The 20,821-nt window shown below is 41.5% G+C and overlaps 1 protein-coding gene across 5 annotated transcripts in view; it reads left to right on the top strand.

The window, feature by feature from the left end:
• Window positions 1-20,821, top strand: part of CACNG8 (calcium voltage-gated channel auxiliary subunit gamma 8) — a 124,357-nt gene that overhangs the window by 52,941 nt on the left and 50,595 nt on the right. The window contains exon 1 of one of the 5 annotated variants that reach the window (XM_056543005.1): window positions 2,070-2,090. The exons of the other annotated variants lie outside the window; for them this stretch is intronic. The gene's annotated coding sequence lies outside the window, so the exon portion shown is untranslated. Of the gene's footprint in view, window positions 1-2,069; window positions 2,091-20,821 lie in introns of those variants that run through there. 5 annotated transcript variants of the gene reach the window in all.

The raw sequence follows: 20,821 nt of genomic DNA, 5'->3' as shown, positions 1-20,821 counted from the left end.
AGTACTCGCCTCTGCTCGGCACTGGTCCGGTGCTGCAGGACTGTCCGGCGAGGAGGTCGTCCGGTGGGATAGTGGTTCCGGGCTGCTATCTTCACCGGGGGCGCCTCTTCTCCGTGCTTCAGGCCCAGAATAGAGGCGTTGCCTTGACGATGACACAGAAGTACGTTGGTATTCTGGGGCCGGGCCCGAAGCGCTTAGAAGAGGTGCCCCCGGTGAAGATAGCAGCCCGGAACCACTATCCCACCGGACGACCTCCTCTCCGGACAGTCCTGCAGCACCGGACCAGCGCCGAGCGGAGGTGAGTACAGAACTAAAGGGGGTGAGAGGGGGCTGGATGATGTCGAAGGCTGCAGTGGTCTTCAACCTGCGGACCTCCAGAGGTTTCAAAACTAGGAGTTGTAGTTTTGAAACCTCTGGAGGTCCGCAGGTTGAAGACCACTGCGGGTGGAGAGTTCACTCGAGTATAAGCCTAGGGGAATGTTTTCAGCACGAAAAATCGTGCTGAAAAACTCGGCTTATACTCGAGTATATACGGCATCTTAACAACTTGTAAAATGGCTACCAAAGGATTTGTTCAGCAATGCGAGTTTAACATGCAGATACCTAACACAATGATATTACACACATAATTAACTTATATTGGATTCAGTTAAATTGTCTTGAATAATATACAAATCAATGACATACTATGAATGAGCAAGCCATGCAGTATTCTATTTTTTTTTGCAAAACAAATCTTATTTTCTTAATATTTTTTCTGTTCCGCAAAATGTATTTTTCAGTTCTTAAATATAGTATGTTTTTAATATATTTTTACAGCTCATCTTATTGATACAGAGTACCAAATCCCCTGTAAAACGTAATGAAAGAACAAAGGGAGAGATTTATCAAAACCTGTCCAGAAGAAAAGTTGCCCATAGCAACCAATCAGCTCGCTTCTTTCATTTTTAACAAGGCCTCTGCAAAATGAAAGAAGCGATTTGATTGGTTGCTATGGGCAACTGGGCAACTTTTCCTTTGCACAGGTTTTAATAAATCTCCCCCAAAGTTCCTCCTGCATATGGCCTTTACCAGGGGAAGCTTTAGAGATCAATGGATATCGTTTGATTCTAATATATGAATGTTTATTATATAGCTATAGTAGTTTATAATTTTTTCCTGGTACACTAATGTCGATTTGGCATATTATAGGTCAATATTAATAAGGGTCTATGCAGTAAGAGTTTTTTAATATTTTGTGTCATATTTTGGAAATATATATATATATTTTTTTTTAAAGAATGGAAACGTAGCCTTAAATTGCTAGGACAAAGGGGATGCATCAGTCTTCCTACTTCTAAGCCCATAGTTTTCCTCTTTTCGGCCATTTATCTGACTAGTCCTCAGGGTGGGTCCTGGTGGTGTTTCTTGCCCAGCTTGAGTGACGCGTCTCTCCATATACACTGCTAGGAAAGTAGGGGTCATTCAAGCTAGCCGGGCTGGAAGTAGCCACCAGAACGCACGCCTAGGACAAGTTACCCGGGTCCTTGCGGCATTTTTAAACTATTATTATTCTGAAATACTGGAGCACCTCAGTATAATTAATTGTATGTCAGGATCGCAATGCCTGTACCAGTTTTATGTGGCCCACAGTTTGGGAAGCATAAAACTGATGACAGATTTTCATTAAAAATTAAAGTGTAGATTAACTTTCTGCCCAATAGAAAAGCATCCTTTGTATAAAAAACAAAACAAAAAAAAATCTATGTTTTCTAGGTTGCCCAGCTGTACAGTAAGTGGCTTCATTCTGACCAGATTCTTCCCAGTATATAGCTTTAAATTCAAGGCACTGTTAAATCTGTCTACTTAAAACTTGTTTAAAACAGTGTATGATATGGTCCGCTGCTTTCTCTTTATTGAAAATCCAATGTACCTGGCAAATTAGCACCACGCTATAAAGAAACAACTTGGATACAAAATGCAACCAATTACATTTAATCCATTTGTTCCCCTTGTCTGAGCAGAAATTTGTCCTTTTTTTTTTTGTAGATCATTATCCCTAAACTGCTTAGTGTACAGTTGTGCCCGAAAATTTTGAGACTGACAAACATGTAAGTTTGCTCAGTTTCTCAGAATTCTGCTTCATTAGTGTCTTTAGATAGTTAAGAACAATTAAAAACATTTCATAGCTTTTTAAAATTTTATTGACAAATACAGTACATCAAGTTTATGAAAATAATCAATGTTAAGGCCCCTTTCACACTACAGGTGTCCTGTAAATACCTCCGTTATTAATCCCGGCAAAAAGACCTGAAAATGGCCATCAAAAAATCCCATTCATGTCAATGGGATTTTGTGACCATCCTTTTGCATCGGGCATGTCTGTTTTTACTAATGTCCCTTATTTTTGCCTGCACAAAAGATGCACTAATTTTTGGCCCGGCAAAAATAATGGTAAAAAATGGGCGTTAAAATTTAACATTGAAGTCTATGGGAAATAGATGTTTAAAAAAAAAAGCATCCGTTATTATCCGTTTTTTTTAACATCCTTTTTTTATACTGAGCATGCTCAGTACAGCTTTACAAAAAAGGGTTAAAGACCTGATTTAAAAAATGGATGTAACTGGTAATAACAGATGATAATGGATGAACAACATAAGGTTTTCTAAGAAAAAAAAACATTAACCCCTTAAGGACCCATGCTTTTTCCTTTTTTGCACTTTAGTTTTTTCCTACTATGATTAAAAAAATCATAATTCTTTCAATTTTACACCTAAAAATACATATGACTTTTTTTTTTGTGCCACCAATTCTACTTTGTAATGCCAGTTGACAGTTTCTTTTTACCCTTTTTTTTTTTCAGTTTGGTTTTCGTGGACATGCACCAAATTTATCATTTGGTGCAAGTTGTTGGTAATTTTGTCTCAAATGTTGAAATCAGCTGTTCACAGCGCCTATTACACAAAACTTACCGCCACAGAGGACGGCGTATTTTACCCTGTAGAGCAGCCATTTCGGAGTCCCTCCTGCAGTATACCAGCAAGCGACGTGAGTTATTTTCTTTTGTGGGGTTTATAGCCACCACAAAAGACAGCCGTTGGCTGTCCGGGCATGCTGGGAGTTGTAGTTTTGCAACATCTGGAGGTCCACAGGTTGGAGACCACTGCTTTAGTGCTTACCTTTCCTGACTCTATGCGGCCATGTCCAATGCTGGCTCAACGGAGGGTGAAGGTCCCTCAGAGACAACTATGTTGCAGGATATTATTGAGAAGCCCTGGAGGCGTTGCTGCTTTCACAAAAAAATATTTTAATGTATTTTTACAACTTTATATTTTCTGACATTGCTAAGTGTGTTTTCCATGTGCATGGGCGTACAGGTATGTCCTGGGTCCTTAACCCCCTTTAGATAGGGGATAAGTTGTCAGCACGGTAGTACCCCTTTAAGTCCTTAAAAATAACGGATGATTGTCATCAGTTATTATCCATTATTACCAGTTATTGCATCCATTTATTTTCATCCATTATTGTAAAATAACGGAAGTAAAAAAACAGGCTGTAGTGTTAAAGGGGCCTAACAGTGTTGATTCTTCTATTTCAAATCTTCTACCCTGGCATTCTTCCTGGCCAACTCCTGTACTCAGTGTTTTGAGTTTATTACAATGACTGTTTTTTTTTTTTTTTCCACCCTCTTTTTTAAGGATTGACCACAGATTCTAGATGGGATTTAGATCTGGGGAGTTTCCTAGCCATGGACACAAAAATGTCAATGTTTTCTTTCTATGAATCTATGTGTTCCTAAGTGTTTAGGAAGTGTTAACCAGACACTTTGGAAAATCATCTTTATTTAATGTAAAACATTTGTTTTGTGTGTTACATTTACACAGCATTACAGTGCAGTCCTAGAATGATTGAATGTTATTCCTGAGAAGCAAATACGAACATAACTGCATAGATCTGCAAGAAAGAAAGCTTTTATTTTTTATTTTATTTTTTGTGTGGTTGTATGTGGTAACTTTGAAGTAAATAGAGCCACATTATAACACATAACCAGATGACAGGTGTAGGGCTGTTTTTGAAGACATTAGCTCTGTCTTTATATTCCTGAATATCCCCTTTAATACTCTTGTTCCAAGTGGTCTAAATGAATTGATATAGAGAGTATAGTAGCCTGTGCAGCATAGGAATATTTGTAAATAAAAATCTTGGGAAGCTAATATAATTGGTTTTGATGTGCAATAAGCCTTGTTTATCATAGTTTATAAATGGATCTTGGATAAGTAATAAGGAGTCGTTTTTGCCCCAATAGACATTTGATTTATCTGTAGTTATGTATTCTTTATGAGTGTTGTTTTAGGGTCTATTCACGCATACAGTATTCTGCACAGATTTGATGGGCAGATTTGATGTGCAGATTTGATGCGCAAGATTTTCTTCTGAAGATTTCAGTGTAAACTGAATGACTGAACACAGCTTGAAATCCTGCGCATTAAATCTGTGCAGAATATTGTACGTGTGAATAGACCCTTAAGGTAGAACAGCATACAACTCTTTTAGTGCTACTACTGTGGTGTATGGTGCGGGTAAACAAGTGATTGACACCATATGAAGAAAACTCCATGAAATTAATGGGTGAAGCTGCAACAGCTTTCTGTTGGAGCATAGGTGGCGTTATCCTGTCAAAAAACGCAAGAAAAAATGCCAGACAAAATACCATGGCATTTTCCTGCGTTTGGCATTTTTTTATTGCGTTTTTTCTGGCGTTTTTGCCTTTCAGTGGAAATTGCATTTTTAGCCCCTTTGGTGTTTTTTTAAGAATTTGTTGGGTAAAAAAGAAAAAAAAAAAAAGGATGCAGTGGGGATGGAAAAAAATTTGTATTTAACAAAATGTATATTTTTTAGAACAAAATTTTTATACATTTTTAAACAGGGACCAATTTACATGGGTGGGCAGGGACCTAAAAATGTAGCCAACAACATTAAACATTTATAAAAGTGCCATTTAATTGTAAAATTAATGAAACTTTTTATTGGTGATGTATTTAAATTATGGGTGACATTTATCATTGTTTGCTTTGATAAGCAAGTTCTGAAGTGATTTTATTTTTGCTTTAGTTTTGCTTATGTGCTACATATTTATCATACTATCACAGGGGGTTGATAAATTTGGAGCACATATGCAAAACAAAGAAATTGCAGCTGAGACTTTTGCAAGACTTTTTTGTGACTTTTTAAATTTGCTCACGTATGGGAGTTTTGCACTCTAGGTCAGACATGGAGCAGACTTTGTGACTTTTTGAAATGGGATTGTGACTTTTTTTCCCCCATGTGCGACTTTTGCATCTCATAAATACGTGACCACTGCAAAGTGAAAACTGAAATTTGTTTAGGTAAGGCTGTTTGTAACTTTTTGCCACACGTGCAATTTTTTGGTGCAACTTTTGTAAGCCCAAAAAAAAATGACTCTAAATACCTTGCCTGCCGGAACACCGACATGTGCCAAATGTCCTCGCGTGTTTTCTGGGAGGACATTCCACCCATTTTTTGGCCAAGTGAACATAACCTAAGCAAAGAAACATTTGTGAGAGCATACAGTTGTGGCAAATATCGGTATTCACAAAGTTTGCTGCGTCAGTGTTTTTAGTGTTTTCTATAGGAAACAGAGCCAGATTTCTGGGCCAAATCCTAATAATGACAACCAATTCTTGCCTAATCAGTGCTTGGAGGTTATCACAATTTCTGTCTTGTTGAGGATTTACCACAGCTGATGAATTTGTCGGCCATGGATTTCAATGTTTTGTTCACCAAGCCACTTAGTTAATACTTTTGCCTTGTTCCTAAAATATAAATTGAATAAAATTGGAAGTGGGACCTGTATATTAGCATCCAGAGGAAACAAAAAAAGACAAGTAATAGCACTAATATATACAGTTGATCACTATAACTCACTATATCTATAAAGCTATGAGATCAAACTCTAATGGTCCTTTGCAATCCTCCTGGCTTTTGCTCCCAAGAAATGGCAGTTCCTAATAAAAAGCATAATACAAAACAAAACATCAATTGAGAGTAGACCATGAGTCACTTACAAAAACAATCAAAATCACATCCAGAAGCAGGACAAACTCACTTTTATGAGGGAATAGCCAACATTAAAGGGGTACTCCGGCCCTAGACAACTTATCCCCTATCCAAAGGACAGGGGATAAGATGTCTGATCATGGGGGGTCCCTCCGCTGGGGACCCCTGCAATCTCTCAAGCAGCACCTCTTGTCATCAGCCTCACAGAGCAAAAATCTCTCTGTGTCTGATGACTCACAATACAGGGGCCAAAGTATCATGATGGGATGGCGTGATGTCATGATGGGACGGAACCGTCATGTCACGATACTCTGTCCCCTGCATCGTAAGTCATCAGACATGGAGTGATCATCGCTCAGTGAGGCTGATGACAGGGGGTGCTGCAGGAGAGATTGCGGGGGTCCCCAGTGGGGGGACCCCCGCGATCAGACATTTTATGCCCTATCTCTTGGACTCCAACCATTTGTCTCAAAAAATAGTGGTTCCACCTTCCTGCTGAAATTACTACTCCTCTAAGGATAAGTCTCCAATTGTTTTTTTTTTTTGCACAAACGCAAAGAAAAACACCAAATATGCCCCATGGCATTTTCAGTAAAAAAAAGCGCTGTGGCCAGATGTTAGCTGTAAATCAGTGAGAAGTCGCAAAGTTTCATTTCCACTTTGCATTTTTCAGTTTGGTGTTTTTTTTAAATCCTTTTGTCGTTTTTTTCAAAAAATGTTGGCGTTTTTCAGCTCCTTGGCAGTTTTTCAAAATCACGGCATGTTGAGCCTATGGTGTTTCTTTTCACTGTAATTGTGGTGTTTTTCTCATATAAAAGTCTATGGGAGTGAAAAAATGCCAAGGAAAATGCCATGTGGGTTTTAACTTTGGCATTTTTGAAGGAGGTTTTATTCTTTTTTGGACTTTGCCAATCCAAAAAAGGGATGAAGACACTTTTTTTTTACTAAAATGGCGTACAGTAGGGATGGAAGAAAGATACAGTAGGGATGGAAAAAATTGTATTTAACAAAACTTATATTTTTTAGAACAAAATTGTTATACATTTTTAAACAAGGACCAATTTATGTGGACGGGCAGGGACCTAAAAATGTAGCCGGCAATATTAAAAATTCAGAAAGGGGCCATTTAATTGTTAAAATAATATATATTTTTTACAATAAATTTTGTCTGTTTATAATTTTACTTTTGTCTGTTTTTTAAAATTTTAAAATTTTTATTTTTTAGGTAGTAGTACTACTCCCAGCATGGAACAGACTGTTCCATGCTGGGAGTATTAGTACCTGTACTAATAGACCGATCGCCCCGGGTGTCACTTCTGACACCCGATGTGATTGTCCTTTATATTGCAGAGATGCAGAGTGGCTTTATACAGCACACACTGCTCCTTGCTGGGAGCTGTAGTACCCGCATTAATAGACAGGTCGCAACAGGTGTCAGAAGTGACACATGCTGCGATCTGTCTATTAATGCAGGTACTACAGCATGTTGGGAGCAGTAATACCTGCAGTTAAGGACAGATCACAGTGTGTGTTACTCCTGACACCCGCTGCGATCATCCTTCACCCATGAGATGCAGAGCAGCTTTCTCCTGCACTCTGCACTATACCCAGGCCGGCCAGTAATGTGAATATAAATTCACATCCCTGATTCATATTTCCCGCTGAGAGTGGTAATTGGCTGCCACCATCCAGCATCCAACTCCACTCTGAGTGGCAAATATGAATCAGTGATGTGAATTTCTATTCACATCACTGGCTGGCACAGAGTTCAGAGCAGAGATGCGAGCACTGTAGAGAGCTGCTCCGCATCTCTGCAATATAAAGGACACTCCTGACACCCGGGGTGATCTGTCTATTAGTACAGTACTACTACTCCCAGCATGGAACAGTCTGTAGTACTCAAAAATAAATAAAAAAACACACACTTTATTAAACACCTAGGGGGACATTTATCAAGGAATTTAGAGCTCTTTTTTTGCTTACAAAAGTCACACAAAAAGTCACATTAGCACATAAGCAAATTTTTGTGCGACTTTTGGCTGTAAGCAAAAAGCTACAAAAGAGCGTACAAAAGTAAATTTTATTTTTTACTTTGCAGTGGTCAGAGATTTATCAAGTGCGGAAGTGGCACAAAAAGTCGCAAGCCCTCCAAAACAGCGTAAATGTAAGCCAGCTCGGAGCTGGCTTACAAAACGACTTTGGAGAGCAAATTTTTATATTTCCCTCTGGCAGCCATGGTCACGGCTCCAGCGGGTAATATGATATTACAACTGTACAAAGGAGCCCGGCCTGGCATCACCCTGCAGCTGCCCGGGCTCCGACTGATTCTATCCCCGCTACCCTAACATAATGACGGGGACACTGATTTACATCACCCCTTGTGATGGCAGGAGATGTATGACGGGCGGGTGGGAGACAAGGGGTGATGTAAATCAGTGTCTCCGTCATTATGTTAGGATAGCGGGGATAGAATCAGATGGAGCCCGGTGGCTGCAGAGTGATGCCAGCCCGGGATCCTTTTACCTTACCTTAGCATTGCAGAGTTTCTGTATCCCCTACTAATTTCATATTTCCCGCTGGGTCCCATCATTGGCTGGAACTGAGCAGCCAATCACGGGACCTGGTGGGAAATTTGATCTGACAGTAGGGACTTAAAACTCTGCGGCTCCGTTATATGTTAAAAGGAGCCCGGGCTGGCCTCACTGCAGCTGCCTGGGACTCCATCATATATTTTCCCTGCGGCGCTGTGGTAAGGAGCCCAGGCTGACATCACTCTGCAGCTGCCCAGGACTCCCGCAGCCGGGCGGGGAGATGTGTAGGAGCCGTCCTTGCCATCCCTCAGCACTACGGTACATGCTGAGAGATGGCAGGGACAGCTCCTGCACATGTCCTGGGCGGCTGCAGAGTCATGTCAGCCCGGGCTCCTTACCACAGCTCCGCAGACTTTACTGTAATTTAAAATTTCCCGCCGGGTTCTGTGTCACGGGACTCGGCAGGAAATATTAAATTACAGTGATTTTCTTATCACCCCCAGCCAGGGAGCGGAGCGCGTTACCGCTCGCTTCCCTGGCTTGCACGACTACAACTCCCAGCATGCCCATGCTGGATGTTGTAGTTGTGGGGCAGGTGACAAGCTTGTCACCTGCCCCACAACTACAACACCCAGCATGTCCTTACTGTAAGGGCATGCTGGGAGTTGTAGCTGTGCAGTGGGGGATAGGTGACAAGCTTGTCACTCTCACGCACCACATGACTACAACTCCCAGCATGTCCTTACTGTAAGGTCATGCGGGGAGTTGTAGTTGTGCGGCAAGGGAGATGCATTGACCTGTGACAATAAATACATTAACCTATTTTTCTTTTCTTTTTTTCTTCTCATTTCAGATCCTTGTATCTTACTTCGGATTCGGTGGACTGCGGCGATGACCAGCATTTTTTTCCCTTTCTGTTTAATGTTAATAAAATGGTTAACAAGGGCTTGTGGGAGATAGTTTTTTTGGAATAATTTTTTTTAAACATGTTTTTTATTTATTTACTTGACAGGTTTAGTAGTGGAAGCTGTCTAATAGATGGAGTCCATTACTAAGCCAGGCTTAGTGTTAGCCTCAAAAGCAACTAGTGCTAACCCCCAATTATTACCCAGCACCCACCACCACAGGGGTGCCAGGAAGAGCCGGTACCAACAGGCCTGGAGCATCAAAAATGGCGCTCCTCGGTCTAGGCGGTAACAGGCTGGCATTATTTAGGCTGGGGAGGGCCAGTAACAATGGTCCTAGTCCACCGTGGTAACGTGAGGCTGTTGCTGCTTGGTTCGTATTTGGCTGAAAATAAAAATAGGGAGAACCCTATGCATTCTTTTTTAAATATTTAATTGTTTATGCAAAAAAAAGCATAAGGTTCTCCCTATTTTTATTCTCAGCCAAATACCAACCAAGCAGCAACAGCCTGACATTACCAGGGTGGACTAGGACCATTGTTACTGGCCCTCCCCAGCCTAAATAACACCAGCCTGTCAAGTAAATAAAAAATTAAAAAATAACACGTTTAAAAAAACATTTTATTCCAAAAAAACACTCCCCCACAAGCCCTCGTTAACCATTTTATTAACATTAAACCAAAAAAAGGTTGGTCATTGTACTTCTCCGAATCTAAAGTAGTCAACAGGATACATGGATCTTAAATGAGAACTAAAAAACTAAAAATGAGTACGTTTAGGGGGGGAAAAGTGGTTAAAAAATGCAATGAACATACACACACACACACATATATATATATATATATATATATATATATATATATATATATCAAATTTTTTCAAAGCTGCAAATTGGTGTTCTGAAGTCATTTATTGTTTTTTGCTTATGTGTGCTAAAAAAAATGGTATTCAAAAATGATTTATTGGTTTTTGCCTATGTAAGCCAAATTTATCAACCCGCTGTGATAGTATAATAAATGTGTCACACATAAGCAAAAACCAAAGCAAGAAATAAATGCCTACAGAACTTGCTTACCAAAGCAACGATGATAAATGTCCCGAATGTGTGTATGTGTGTATGTTCCAGTGTCACGTCCAAACGGCTAAAGATATCAACATGAAACTTGGCACACATGTTACTTATATGTCAACAACAAACATAGGACAGGTGATTTAACCCTTACCGACCCCCATTTGCCAGGGTCAGGGTTTTTGTTTAAAGGGGTTATCCAGGGGGAAAAAAATTATATATCAACTGGCTCCAGAAAGTTAAACAGATTTGTAAATTACTTCTATTAAAAAATCTTAATACTTTCAGTACTTATGAGCTTCTGAAGTTAAGGTTGTTCTTTTCTGTCTAAGTGCTCTCTGATGACATGTGTCTCAGGAACCGCTCAGTTTAGAAGAGGTTTGCTATGGGGATTTGCTTCTAAACTGGGCGGTTCCCGAGACATGTGTCATCAGAGAGCACTTAGACAGAAAAGAACAACCTTAACTTCAGAAGCCCATAAGTACTGAAAGGATTAAGATTTTTTAATAGAAGTAATTTACAAATCTGGAGCCAGTTGATATATAAAAAAAAAGTTTTTTCCTGGATAACCCCTTTAAAGTCCCATACAAGTATATGAGAATTATATGTTACCGCATAACGTCCAAAAGGCTGGAAATATTTTGATAATACTTGGTCACATGTTACTTATATGTCCACTTAAAATGTAGGATAGTTAATTTAACCCTTAACTACCCCCATTTGTTAGGGTGGGGTTTTTTGTTTAAAGTACCATGCGAATCAATGTTAAATGTATGTTCCCACATAACTTCCGTACGGCTGGAGATATTTCAATACCTGGTACACATATTACGGGTCGGGATATGAGGTCAGAATAGGAGGTTGGGATAGGAGGTCGATATAGGAGGACAGGATAGGAGGTCAGGACAAGAGGTCGGGATAGGAGGTCGGGACAGGAGGTCGGGACAGGAGGTCGGGACAGGACGTCGGGACAGGAGGTCGGGACAGAAGGACAGGATAGGAGGTCGGGATAGGAGGTCGAGATAGGAGGTCAAGATAGGAGGACGGGAAAGGTGGATGGGATAGGAGGACGGGATAGGAATTCGGGATAGGAGGTTGGGATAGGAGGTAGGGATAGGAGGTCGAGATAAGAGGTCGAGATAGGAGGACGGGATATGAGGATGGGATAGGAGGACAGGATAAGAGGTCAAGATAGGAGGACGGTATAGGAGGTCGGGATAGGAGGGTGGGATAGGAGGTCGGGATATGAGGACGGGATATGAGGACGGGATAGGAGGTCGGGATAGGAGATCAGAATAGGAGGTCGAGATAGGAGGTCGAGATAGGAGGTCGGGATAGGTGGATGGGATATGGGGTTGGGATATGACAACAATGTATGAGGACGGGATATGAAGGCAAAAGCTTCCTCCTTTGTTTATTTTCCTCCCCAAAAAGGATTAGGAAGGAAAAACCGGGCAATGCCGGGTACTCAGCTAGTTATAAATATATATCTATATATATAAAACTCAATGTGTGTATGTATGTATGTTCCAGCATCACGTCCAAACGGCTAAAGATATTAACATGAAACTTGGCACACATGTTAGTTATATGTCAACAACAAACATTGGATAGGGGATTTAACCCTTACTTACCCCCATTTGCCAGGGTCAGGGTTTTTGTTTTACCTCTTAAGGACCCATGACATACCGATATGTCATGAGCCCGCACCCGTTCTATAACACGGGGCCACGGTGTCATAGCGGGTCAGGGCCCGGCCTCTAACAATGGCCGGAACCCGTGGCTAATAGCGCGCAGCACTGATCGCGGTGCCGCACGCTATTAACCCTTTAGACGCGGCATTCAAAGTTGAACGCTGCCTCTAAAGTGAAAGTAAAACCATGGCGGTTAGCTCAGGGAGCTGTTCGGGATCGCTGCGGCGAAATCGCTTCATCCCGAACAGCTTACATGATAGCCAGAGGGTCCCTACCTGCCTCCATCCTGTCCGATCACCGAATGACTGCTCAGTGCCTGAGATCCAGGCATGAGCATTGAAGCAGCAGAATCATTGATCGGTGGTTTCTTATGAGAAACCACTGATCAATGTAAATGATCAGTGTGTGCAGTGTTATAGCTCCCTATGGGAGCTATAACATTGCTAAAATAGTGGGGGGAAAAAGTGAATAAAGATCATTTAACACCTTCACAAAAAAAAGTTTGAACCACCCCCTTTTCCCATAAAAAAAAAAAAAAACTGTAAATAAAAATAAACATATGTGGTATCGCCGCGTGTGGAAATGTCAGATTTATAAAAATATATTGTTAATTAAACCGCACGGTCAATGGCGTACGCACGAAAAAATTCCAAAGTTAAAAATAGTGTATTATTGGTTACTTTCTATATCATGAAAAAATGAAAAAAAAGTCCTATCAATGCAAAAATGGTACCACAAAAAACTTCAGATCATGGCGCAAAAAATGAGCCCTCATACGGCCCCATACGCAGAAAAATAAAAAAGTTATAGGGGTCAGAAGATGACAATTTTAACCCCTTCCCGACCTTTGACATACCTGTACGTCATGGGTGGCAAGGTGTTCCCGACCCATCACAAACAGGTACGTCATGGACATTACTGCCGCTACTCGCGGCATCCCGCAGCGCCCGGAAAGATGGTGGCTATCACTGATAGTCAGCCATCTTACCGTGCGACCACGGGGGGTTTCATCCCCTACCCCCCCCAGTGATCGCTGCTATCAGCTGGTCAAATCTGACTAGCTGATAGCAGCGTTTCGCTATCAGAATACTTAGCAGCACGGTGTGTGAGTCCGCTCTGCTCTGCTAAGTGTCCCTGACCCGTCCCCCGGCGTCACTTACCCGTCGGAGCGGTGTCCCGAGCGGTCCCGGCGTCCTCCGTGCGGTCCCGGCGTCCTCCGTGCGGTCCCGGCGGCGCTGCGTCCCGGAGGTGAGTTTCCGGCAGCAGTGCGGCATCTTCATTGGCAGCAGTGAGATCGCCGTAAAGCGATCTCACTGCTGCCTCTGAGAGTTTCAAAACTGCAACTCCCAGCATGCACGGACAGCCAAAGGGCATGCTCGGAGTTTGCAACAGCTGTATGTTTGCCCCCTCCCCCCAATGTGAATGTACAGGGTACACTCACATGGGCGGAGGTTTACAGTGAGTGCTGCAAGTTTGAGATGGCGCAAATTTTGCGCTGCAGCTCAAACTTCCAGCGGCAAACTTGCTGTGAACCTCTGCCCATGTGACTGTACCCTAAAAACACTACACTACACTGACACTAACCTAAAATAAAAAGTAAAAAACACTACATATACACATACCCCTACACAGCCCCCCTCCCCCCAAAAAATGAAAAACGTCTGGTATGCTACTGTTTCCAAAACGGAGCCTCCAGCTGTTGCAAAATAATAACTCCCAGTATTGCCGGACAGCCATTGACTGTCCAGGCATGCTGGGAGTTTTGCAACAGCTGGAGGCACCCTGTTTGGGAATCAATGGCGTAGAATACCCCTATGTCCACCCCTATGCAAATCCCTAATTCAGGCCTCAAATGCGCATGGTGCTCTCTCACTTTGGAGCCCTGTCGTATTTCAGGGCAACAGTTTTGGGACACATATGGGGTATCGCTGTACTCGGGAGAAATTGCCTTACAAATTTTGGGGGGCTTTTTCTTCTTTAACCCCTTATGAAAAGGTGAAGTTGCGGTCTACACCAGCATGTTAGTGTAAAAAAATAAATTTTTTACACTGACATGCTGGTGTTGCCCTATACTTTTCATTTTCACAAGAGGTAAAAGGGAAAAAAGACCCTCTAAATTTGTAACGCAATTTCTCCTGAGTACGGAGATACCCCATATGTGGGCGCAAAGTGCTCTGGGGGCGCACAACAAGGCCCGGAAGGGAGAGTGCACCATGTACATTTGAGGCGATTTGCACAGGGGTGGCTGATTGTTACAGCAGTTCTGACAAACGCAAAACAATAAATATCCACATGTGACCCCATTTTGGAAACTACACCCCTCACGGAATGTAATAAGGGGTGCAGTGAGCATTTACACCCCACTGGTGTATGACAGATTTTTGGAACAGTGGTCTGTGAAAATGAAAAATAAAATTTTGGATTTGCACAGTCCACTGTTTCAAATATCTGTCAAACGCCAGTGGGGTGTAAATGCTCACTGCACCCCTTATTAAATTCCATGAGGGGTATAGTTTCCAAAATGGGGTCACATGTGGGGGGGGGTCCACTGTTCTGGCACCATAGGGGCTTCCTAAATGGGACATGCCCCCCAAAAACCCTTTCAGAAAAACTCACTCTCCAAAATCCCATTGTCGCTCCTTCCCTTCTGAGCCCTCTACTGCGCCCGCCGAACACTTTACATACGCATATGAGGTATTTCCTTACTCAAGAGAAATTGGGTTACCAATTTTAGGGTGATTTCTCTCCTTTTACCCCTTGTAAAAATTCAAAAATTGGGTCTACAAGAAAATGCGAGTGTAAAAAATGAAGATTTAGAATTTTCTCCTTCACTTTGCTGCTATTCCTGTGAAACACCTAAAGGGTTAAAACACTTACTGAATGTCATTTTGAATACTTTGGGGGGTGCAGTTTTTATAATGGGGTCATTTATGGGGTATTTCTAATATGAAGATCCTTAAAATCCACTTCCAACCTGAACTGGGCCCTGAAAAATTACGATTTTGAAAATCTTGAGAAAAATTGGAAAATTGCTGCGGAACTTTGAAGCCCTCTGGTGTCTTCCAAAAGTAAAAACTTGTCAATTTTTTAATGCAAACACAAAGTAGACATATTTTATATGTGAATCAATATGTAATTTATTTGGAATATCCATTTTCCTTTCAAGCAGAGACTTTCAAAGTTAGAAAAATGCTAAATTTTCAAAATTTTCATGAAATTTTTAGATTTTTTACCAAGAAAGGATACAAATATCAGTGAAATTTTACCGATAACATAAAGTAGAATATGTCACGAAAAAACAATCTCGGAATCAGAATGATAAGTAAAAGCATTCCAAAGTTATTAATGTTTAAAGTGACAGTGGTCAGATTTTCAAAAAATGCCCAGGTCATGAAGGTGAAAATGGGCTGGGTCATGAAGGGGTTAAACGTATTAATTTTCAGGATGTAGTTATGATTTTTTTCAGAAGTCCGACAAAATCAAACCTACATAATAGGGTATCATTTTAATCATATGGACGGTGTCATTTTTATCGTATGGAAGGTGTCAGTTTTACTGAAAAATGTACTGTGTAGAAACGGAAGCCCCAAAAGTTACAAAATGGCGTTTTTTTTCAAATTTTGTCTCACAATTTTTTTTTTCCGTTTTTCCGTAGATTTTCGGGTAAAATGACTAACGTCATTACAAAGTAGAATTGGTGGCGCAAAAAATAAGCCATCATATGTATTTTTAGGTGCAAAATTGAAAGAGTTATGATTATTTAAAGGTAAGGAGGAAAAACGAAAATGCAAAAACAGAAAAACCCCGGGTCCTTAAAGGGGTACTCCGGTGAAAATCTTTTTTCTTTTAAATCAACTGGTGGCAGAAAGTTAAACATATTTGTAAATTACTTCTATTAAAAAATCTTAATCCTTCCTGTACTTATTAGCTGCTGAATACTACAGAGGAAATTGTTTTCTTCTTGGAATGCTCTTTGATGACATCACGAGCACAGTTCTTTCTGCTGACATTATTATAATAATAACAACACTTTATTTATTGTTGTCCTTAGTGGGATTTGAACCCAAGTCCCCAGCACTGCAAGGCAGCTGTGCTCACCACTGAGCCACTATGCTGCCCTTAGCATACATCTACTATGCATCTACTATGCATCTACTATGCATGGTTGCTAAAATGGACAGAGATGTCAGCAGAGAGCACTGTGCTCGTGATGTCATCAGTGTTCCAAAAAGAAAGGAATTTCCTCTGTAGCATTCAGCAGCTAATTAGTACTGAAAGGATTAAGATTTCTTAATAGAAGTAATTTACAAATATGTTTAACTTTCTGCCACCAGTTGATTTAAAAGAAAAAAAAGTTTTCACCGGAGTACCCCTTTAAGGGGTTAAGGTCCCATACAAGTCTATGGGAAATATATTTTACTGCATAATTTCCAAACGGCTGGAGATATTTCGATAATACTTGGTCACATGTTACTAATATGTCCACTTAAAATATAGGATAGTTAATTTAACCCTTAACTACCCTCATTTGTGAGGGTCAGGGTTTTTGTTTAAAGTCCCATGCAAATCAATGGTAAATGTATGTTCCCACATAACTTCCATACGGCTGGAGATATTTCAATACCTGGTACACATATTACGGGTCGGGATATGAGGTCGGGATAGGAGGTCAGGATAGGAGGTTGGGATAGGAGGTCAAGATAGGAGGTCGAGATAGGAGGTCGAGATATGAGGACAGGATATGAGGACAGGATATGAGGTTGGATAGGAGGTTGGGATAGGAGGTCAGGATAGGAGGTCGAGATAGGAGGTCGGGATAGGAGGTCGGGATGGAAGGTCGAGATAGGAGGTCAAGATATGAGGAGGGGAAAGGAGGTCGGGATAGCAGGCCGGGATAGGAGGTCAGGATAGGATGTCGAGATAAGAGGTCGAGATAGGAGGATGGGATAGGAGGACAGGATAGGAGGTCGGGATAGGAGGACGAGATAGGAGGTCGAATTAGGAGGATGGGAAATGAGGACAGGATAGAAAGTCGGGATAGGAGGTCGAGATAGGAGGACAGGATAGGAGGTCGAGATAGGAGGATGGGATAGGAGAACAGGATATGAGGACGGGATATGAGGACGGGATAGGAGGTCGGGATAGCAGGTCGGGATAGGGGGTCGGGATAGGAGGTCGAGATAGGAGGACGGGATAGGAGGATGGGATAGGAGGACGGGATAGGAGGTAAAGATAGGAGGTTGAGATAGGAGGAGATGATATGAGGACAGTATATGAGGATGGGATAGGAGGACAGGATAGGAGGAGGGGATAGGAGGTCGGAATAGGAGGACGGGATAGGAGGATGGGATAGGTGGAAGGGATAGGAGGTCAGCATAGGAGGTCGGGATAGGAGCTCGAGATATGAGGACGGGATATGGGGTTGGCATATGACAACATATGAGTATGGGATATGAAGTCAAAAGCTTCCTCCTTTATTTATTTTCCTCCCCAACAAGGATTAGGAAGGAAAAACCAGGCAACGCCAGGTACTCAGCTAGTTATATAAATAAAACTCAATGGCCCTCATTTACTAAGAGTGTTGTGTAGGTTTCTTTGTGGGTTTTAATTTCCTACAATTTATTTTCCACATTATTTACTAAGGTTTCCCTACATTTTCCATTTTCACTACACTTTTCTTTTCTTACACATGCTCTGATCTGTCTGGTTTTCCTCAGCTCAAATCCACCACATTTTATGTTGTAACCTTAGTTAATATGTTGTTTTTTTGTGAAAATGTCGGGAACACGCACCTTTTCGGAGACCAAGCCCCCTTTTCCCGGAAGCCACGCCCCATTTTCAGGTTTTCTTAGCAAAAAGGAGAGTTAGTTGGGGTTTTTTCAATTCTGGCGCAAAATCTGGCGCAAAATCTGTTGCAGACAGAATTTCTGGCACAATGCAACAGAATCTGGCACACAACCCGACAAAACATGTCAGGTTTGCAATAGTAAATGAGGGCCAATGTGTGTATGTGTGTATGTTCCAGCATCACGTCCAAACGGCTGATGCTATTAACATGAAACTTGGCACACATGTTACTTATATGTCAACAACAAACATAGGATAGATCATTTAACCCTTACTCAACCCTATTTGCCAGGTTCAGGGTTTTTGCTTAAAGTCCCATACAAGTATATGGGAAACGTATGTTACTGCATAGCTTCCAAACGTCTAGAGATATTTCGATAATATTTGGTCATATGTTACTTATATGTCCACTTAAATTATAGAATAGTTAATTTAACCCTTAATTACCCCCATTTGTGAGGGTCAGGGTTTTTGTTTAAAGTCCCATGCAAATCAATGGTAAATGTATATTCCCACATAACTTCTGTACGGCTGGAGATATTTCAATAATACCTGGTACACATATTACTTATATGTAAAATAGAAAGATATGATAGTTAAATTAACCCTTACCTACACCTTACACAAAAGATTGTTTTTTGTTTCAAGTCCCATGTGAGTATATGGACTTCCAGTACCTTTCTCCACAAGCTCCGCTTTGCATCTCCTGGTGAATGTGTCAATCCGGCTTGCAAGCCACACCCCATCTCACAAAGAGTATAGGAGGTCGAGATATGATGATGGGATATGAGGTCGGGATATGAGTATGGAATATGAGGTCAAGAAAGGAGGACAGGATAGGATGTCAGGATATGAGAACGGGATATGAGGTTGGGATAGGAGGTCGTAAAAGGAGGTCGAGATATGAGGACGGGATATGTGGTTGAGATAGGAGGACGAGTTATGAGGTTGGCATATGATGACGGAATATGAGGTTGAGATAAGTGGATGGGATATGAGGACGGGATATGAGGTTGAGATATGAGGACAGGATATGAGGACAGGATATGTGGTTGGGATATGACAACACTATATGAGGATGGGATATGAAGTCAAAAGCTTCCTCCTTTTTTGATTTTCCTCCCCAACAAGGACGAGGAAGGAAAAACCGGGCAATGCCAGGTACTCAGTTAGTATGATATAAATAAAATGAGAATCCTAATATTTGTGCTGGACCTAGTAGCTCACCAAAATAGATCAGATGTCGTTCTACAAGATTTTATCTTAAAGAGTACCTGTCATCAAACCATATTTTCTAAACCAACTTAGATTATATTCACTAACTACTTCTCATACCCCTCCTGCCATTAAACATTTTTTTCTGAGCTTTAAAAAGCTCTGTATCATACCTTTCCCCTTGCTCCTTGCTCAAATTGTGTGAGCTCCCAGCAGAAAAAAGTGGGCGTTCCCCAGCAGGCTCAACGTCACTGAAGCCTGCGAGAGCTGTGCCTCGCCATGCCCCGCACCCACAACTAACTGTTTGACTTGCGGCAGGGGACAGAATAGTGCCACCTAGTGGCCATTTTTTCAGTTACATTAAAGGGGTATTTCAGCCATAGACATCTTATCCCCTATCCAAAGGATAGGGAATAAGATGTCTGATCACAAGGGAGATCACTGCTGGGACTCCACGCGATCTCTGTGCAGCATCTGGCCTTCTCTGCGTGGCTGCTGCTCCAGTCTCGGAAACCTCTTTGTTTCCGGGACTGGAGACGTGATGTCACTCCACGCCATCTCGTGACGTCATGCCCCGCCCCCTCCATTCATTTCTATTGAAGGGATAAGATGTCTATAGCCGAAATACCCCTTTAAAAACAAATAAAGGTTGAGCATTCTAACAGCCAGTAAATAGCAAAGCTTCTTATAATTACATAAGGAACAATATATTAAAAGTTTAGTTTGGTGACAGGTACTCTTAAAGGCTATGTTCACACTATGGAATTTTCGTGCGGAATTCTGAAAATGTTATTTCCTTTTCTATAGAAAGCATTGCTTTGTCCAGGCTGAAGCACAGGCATGGACAAAGTCCAGTAAGTGACAGTGGGCTAGCACTCCTCTTTACTCTCTCCTGTTTGATGGTACTCCTCTGTGCTCTCTCCTGTCTGAGAGCACTCCTCTGTGCTCCCTCCTGTCTGATAGTACTCCTCTGTGTTCTCTCCTGTCTGATAGCCCTCCTCTGTGCTCTCTCCTGTCTGATAGTACTCCTCTGTGCTCTCTCCTGTCTGATAGTACTCCTCTGTGCTCTTTCCTGTCTGATAGTACTCCTCTGTGCTCTCTCCTGTCTGATAGTACTGCTCTGTGCTCTCTCCTTTCTGATAATACTCCTCCCTGCTCACTTCTGTCTGATAGGACTCCTCTGTGCTCTCTCTCCTGTCTGATAGTACTCCTCTGTGCTCTCTCCTTTCTGATATGACTCCTTTGTGCTCTCTCCTGTCTGATAGGACTCCTCTGTGCTCTCTCCTGTGTGATTTTTTTTCAAAGTTTTTGAATCTGCCATTTTGCCCTTAGAACACAGCAATTTCATTTTTGCGTTTTTATTCAGAGACCGATATCTGTTTTTTTTTTTCTTCTTGCGTTTAACCAATTATACTTTGTTATGACAATTTACCATAAAACTATGGTGCAATAAAAATGTTTTTATTTGTGGGAAGAAATTGAAAATAAAACCAATATTCTGCT

The sequence above is a fragment of the Hyla sarda genome, chromosome 10 (assembly GCF_029499605.1).
Source record: "Hyla sarda isolate aHylSar1 chromosome 10, aHylSar1.hap1, whole genome shotgun sequence".
Lineage (NCBI taxonomy): Eukaryota > Metazoa > Chordata > Amphibia > Anura > Hylidae > Hyla > Hyla sarda.
The sequence above is the reverse complement of the archived record's forward strand: the minus strand, read 5'-3'. Positions and strand labels throughout refer to the sequence as shown.